This window comes from Coturnix japonica, chromosome W (assembly GCF_054131305.1).
Source record: "Coturnix japonica strain WE chromosome W, WE-NBRP24, whole genome shotgun sequence".
In the NCBI taxonomy this organism is placed as follows: domain Eukaryota; kingdom Metazoa; phylum Chordata; class Aves; order Galliformes; family Phasianidae; genus Coturnix; species Coturnix japonica.
The window spans coordinates 5,320,099-5,325,801 of record NC_140701.1 but is presented as its reverse complement, the minus strand read 5'-3'; the positions used below and the strand labels follow the sequence as shown (position 1 = coordinate 5,325,801).

The 5,703-nt window shown below is 44.5% G+C and overlaps 1 long non-coding RNA gene across 2 annotated transcripts; it reads right to left on the bottom strand.

The window, feature by feature from the left end:
* Positions 1–510: 510 nt before the first annotated feature.
* Positions 511–4,964, bottom strand: LOC146754356 (uncharacterized). Of its 2 annotated transcripts, none has more exons than XR_014939038.1 (3): positions 4,816–4,964; positions 2,595–2,863; positions 511–543 (listed from the first exon to the last, which is right to left on the bottom strand). It is a non-coding gene; the product is annotated as an uncharacterized LOC146754356 (long non-coding RNA). The 2 variants fall into 2 exon arrangements; XR_014939037.1 differs by lacking the exon at positions 4,816–4,964 and adding an exon at positions 3,665–3,764.
* Between the last annotated feature and the right edge of the window lie 739 nt (positions 4,965–5,703).

The window sequence follows — 5,703 nt, the reverse complement described above, 5'->3', positions numbered from 1 at the left end:
GCCTCGTGTGCTCTTGCACTGTAACCCTGCAGACACCAGCTGACTACAAGAGCTGCACAAGTTACCCTCCTTGCCTATTGTTTGTTGCAGTAATTCATTCCTGGATGTAAAAGCACATGTAGAAAAGTGTTGCTATGACACTAGATGACAAAGAAAGTCCTATAGCCAAAGTGTTTTGCACCAGAGAGGCTGTCAGTTGATCCTCCAAATGCAAGACACACCAAATGAAGCGTTCCTTTATCTCTGGGATTCCAAGCATTTTCTCACCTCTGACTTTCACTTGGAATGTTGCTTTGTCATCTTTTGTTTCACAGCTGTAGCTCCCTTGGTCTTTCAGGGTCACATTTTTGACCATGAGATTGTGGTGCGTCCCCTGGGAGATGATGGTTGTCCTCTGGTCCTGCTTCACCTCTGTTTGATCTTTCTTCCATACGACAGCTCCGCTTGCAGCTGACACCTCACACACCAGCTCCAGGTCTTCAGAAGGACTGACTGATATTTCTGGAGTCATTTTGGGCTTGCTGACAGAATTAATGGCTTCATCTGAAGAAAAAAAGAGAAAGTGGTTTACATCCTGACTCAGGCTTATTCAGCACAGCATTAAGATACAGTTAGAACTGATTGTAATGTCTATGCTCATTACATCTGGGTGATCGAGTTTCACCTCTGGAGGTACTCACATACAAACGTGTGCTTGATTCTCCTGTGTAAGGAAAGAGTAAGTTCTATGCAGACAGTTCTTATTTCTTTTAATCAATTCTGTATTCTGCACATGTTCTTCTGAAGCTAAAATGAAGGCAGATAAGTAACGTGTTTGCAATGCATGAACAAACCAATTCAACACCTTGTCTCTAAGCTAACAAGCAGCGTTTGATGAGCACATCAGTATTTCATGCCCTTCATTCCATCCAGACAGAACCTGCCTGAGGAGCAAGCTGATGGCTGTCAGCTACAGGCAGACCTAGCTTAGTACTGCATTTCTTAGAGCAACAACTGTCGCTTTCAGTCACAGAATATACCAAGGCCAATTACTATGCCACACACATTTATGCCATCAATGAACAAATAATGCGTTAAAAATTGTAATAGACAGGAGACATCTATACTTTTAAAACTAGGTGACCAAAGAAGAATGGTCCCTCTAGAGTCAAGCTGTTTAGAACTAATAGCATCAATCAGTATCACATAGGTAGATTACTTCCCTGCCCTAAGACCAACTTGTGACCATTTGGTGCTCCTAATTAAGCCCTCTTGATGGCATTTTTGTCTGAGCCACGTGACATTTTGTGATAGGAGTTACTGCTAGTGTTCCCTTAACCCTACACCAAAGTAGGAGGTATCCATTCTCAGGGAATCATGCAGGCTTCCTCTGGATTTGATGCTCAGAGACAGCCCCAGAACTTTTTAAATCTTAGCTTAGCTCTCACCCGATAAAGTTCATCAAACAGTGCAACTTGTCCTTTTGGGATGCCTTTGTTCTGCATCAACCAGTTCCAATGGAGTCTTCTTGGCTTGTTTTAGATCAGTTTGTCAACAGATAAAGCCAGGGTCTTTGAATTACAAAGTGAAATTGCAGAATGCATGATTCTCAACCAAACAGAACGGGAGGTGGGATGCAGGGTGAATACCTGAGCCAACACCACCTGCAAGCAATCCTTCAATATCTTAGGATTCTCTAGCCACCCCAAATCCAATGTTGTGCTTGATCTATCATCTCTGCTGAGTTTTTAGCTAGCTGATGGTGAGCATCATGATGGTGATGGGTGAGCAGTCGGACTAGAGGGTCTTAATCAACCTTAAGGATCCTGTGATCAGAGGAATGTGAATGTGCTGTTAGATGTCACAAGCGCTGTACTGCAGCATGAGCATACACAGCGAAAGGCTTTCAGTAGAGCTTCAGTTCATAAATGAGGACTGGGTTATGGAAAATAGGCTCAGGATAGAAACCAGAAAACAGATCTTAACGCCAGGTTCTGTGAATGCAGCCAGCTGAATTTCACAGATATTGAATATCAATGACAGTTTCTTGTGTTATTTTACCCTCCAGCTCCACCCTGAACAGGAACATGTCAGTGACAAGCATTACTCCTCCAGGCTTGACCTGACAGTGTTTTACTTGCACTATGAGCTAATGGCTGTGCTTACAGCACCTCAGGGAGACACCTCAGAGATCACAACGTCCTTTGGGTACAGCAGGAGACACTCAACTCTCCAAATGTGGAGTTTAATTTGTCAGAAGAGGAGACAGGATTCCCATGCTAATAACTTAGGACCATTTCAGTCAGAGGTTTAAAGATGATGTAAGTGCTGAGGCAATTCATGAACTAGAAGAATGAAGCCCAGATGTGAGGGCTCAAGTCATGACTCCAGCGTCAGTTGGAGCTAAGGCTGTCCTGAATTCATCACAACACAGTTACATTATTTGCTCATCCTGTGGATTTGCATAGGGACAACAGTAAGTTCAGAATTGCTTCAATAGAGCTATGCAATCTTTGTCCTAAATACTGGAAACCCACAGGGCTGGACAAATAAAATGAATTAAATCTGAAGTGCTTTACATGGATTGTGATCCCATGTTTGCCTCACAAACTTACCTGAGACTTTCCAATCAAAAATCAGAGTGTCATCTCCAATTTTGCAGATGTTCCCTCGTCTTCTTTCGTTACAGCTGAAGCCACAAGCTTATGCAGTTTCCCTTTATCTTCCATTGTGAATTTCTTACTGGTCGTGATTTCTTTGCCATTTTTGTACCACTTCACCATGACACTGGCTTCAGAGGTCTCAGAAACAAATTCAGCGTGTTTTCCAGCAACTGCCCTGATAACTCCTCCAGTTGTCTCTTTGTTTATGAAGTCTGCCAGTGCTGAAACAAAATATGGACACACAAAATATGTATGATGGTAAAGAACTGCAGGGACATTGGTGACCATGAGGCATTCATTTATCATAAGACCAAAGATACACGTTTATTCCTAGTTCTAATTGCTAGACTCTAATTCAGAAGCCGGCAAATTGGCAGCTTTTATAAACCACGTACCAGATTACCTTATCTCCACAAGTTGAAGGACATACACTGTACAGGGGACAGAGCCAAAGGAAGAAGCCCAAGTTGAGACAGCACAGTCAGAGCTGCTAAAATCAAAGTCTGGATTATGCATGCATTTGTTCTGCAGTTCCAAGAACACGCATGGATAATACAAATTCAACAACGTTCTACAGAATGCCTGTATTTAGGAGCTCGAGAGCCAGCTGATGGACACTGGGATGCCTGAGGTCCTGTAAATACATTTAACTCCGTCCTATCATACAGTCAAATTTAATTCATTTTTTCAGCAACTGTCTCTTATCATTGTAGTCCCCTCACCACTGCTGGATGTGAGCCCAGCCACACAAAAGCAGCTGCTGGTTTTCACTGCAGATACTGCAGTAAGGAGAAACAGCCTCCGGACTGGACCAGCTGAGCGTGGCCCTACCAGGATTTGCTCCAAAGGTCTTATTAACAGTAGTGCTTCCTGCTGAAATACATGGGGGTCCTCCTTTGATTCCAACCCCAACCCACCCAACCATGCCCCCTGATAACATCCATCAGGGCCACATCTCCACAGTTCCTCAACACCTCCAGGGATCCCACCACCTCCCTGGGCAGCCTGTGCGAGTTCCCCACCTCCCTTTATGGGATAACACCATCTCCTCTTCCCAACCTCCCTGAAAAGGATGGATGTTGCTGAGATCTCTGTTTTTCCACCAGCATGGATCACAGGTTGAAAGGTCTGGAAGGAAGAGCACGAAAAGAGTTTCATCCACGTGCCTTCTCCTTCCTTAGTAAAACCAGTGTGAAACTGCAGCCATGTCAGGCTGAAGGAGACGTCTCAGATGTCCTGCCTGGATGCAGGAGCTCACGTGTCAGAGGATGTCTGGCACGTCAAGTCTCATGGCAGTGCAGTGCATGACAAACTGCAACAACACTTTCCTGTGGGCTCCTTTGGGCACGAGGCCCAGCGGGTGACACACCTCTGGCTGCAGCTCTTCAAAGCCTCCCAGCAGCCACGTGATGCCCATGGGAGAGACACAGCTGACCCGCACAGCAGATGATTTACCAGCTAGCTCTGATTTACAACAAGAGAAGATACAAGTGGCGATGCTGAATGGTGAAATACTGCGAGTGTGTGGCATAGGTATAAGATTTGTGAGCCTGAGGATGTTCAAAGTCAGGATGGACAGGGCTCAGAGCACCTGATGGAGCTGCGGTGCCCCTGTTCATTGCAAGGGAGTCCAACTAGCTGACCCTTAAGGGTCTCTTCCCTATCTATGAGATACACAAAAGCTGATTCTGCAGTAACCAAGCTACCAACAGCAGCTGTTTGTCATACAGCTTGCCAACACAGATTTTAAAATAACAGCATTGATTACTCATTTGATAGTCACATTACAGTGCAAAGCACATGGAAACGTCCATCAGCTAATTCATTTAATTCTTTGGGCAGACCTGCCAGTATGAAATATTATGCTAACATGACAGAGAGAAGAAAAGCAAAATTAAGACTAGCTGACAAGCCGTGGCAGGAAGTTCTGCTCTCCATCAATTTAGTCCCATTATTCAATTCTGTTTGGAGATGTCTCCATGACTCTCTGGAGTTTGTTCTTTGAGAAGAAGCAATTAAGTAAGCTCTCCAATGCCAAAGTGCATACACTACTCTAGGCCTTTCTTGTTTCTCCATGGATCAACAAGGGTGACAAGCCAGCAGAAGATGATGAAGAGCCTCATCATGCAAACTCATGCATTTTATCCCCCTCACAGATGCACTGACAACTTACAGCATCATCCATTGAGACGCTGTGAATTTTCAGGGTGTGTTTCTTCCCCACAATGTGCAGTTCATATTTTTCACTGGCCTTGAGCTCCTTCCCATCCTTCATCCACTCCACAGTAGCGCCTGTGTCTGAAAGCTCAGCCTGCAATTTGGCTTCCTCATGCAGCCGAGCGAAGATCTTTTCTACATCTTTGCTCTTATTGGTAAACCTCACTGCAGCACCTGTCAGGAGCAAAGGCCTCGTTATTTCAATTTAGATCAGGCTAACGTGGTCAATGTTTGCTGCAACATCTCTGAAAAAGTATCACCTTCTGTTCCTGCACTCAGCATTGTGTCAGTGCTGAGCAATTCAAGATATTTCATTTGGTCTTCTTGCCGGATTTACTAAGTAAAAATCAACCAAACATCTCCTGCTACTGATTAAGAATGCTCTAAACATGCTTCTGCAGAGGTTTCCACCCAATGACAAACAGGTCCTCCCATAATGAATGTTTATTTGTTCTATTTTGTCATGCAAAGCTGATTGATAGAGATACTATTGGAATGATTGCTCCCCTACTTCTAAATTATTCCAGTGCAATCAGAAAGGCTGTCTGAACCTGGAGCTGAAAGTACTGCTCTATGGTGATGCAGTGGTAAACCTGGTGACTGAATGCACTGGCCAAGAGCTGTGAACTGCAGACATTCATCAGCTGGCATGAAGCAATCTGGTTCAGATACCAAGCAGCTGGGTAGACTGGCTTACCCTACACTCAGTGCTATCATGTTTAGGGCAAAACCAGGACTCACATCAGTCCATGGGATGCAATTTCAGGTATTTGGTACAGTCAGTGAATGCCTGCAGCCCCAGTTCTAATCAACAGATCACAGCAACTATGCCTTGACTGTAAGA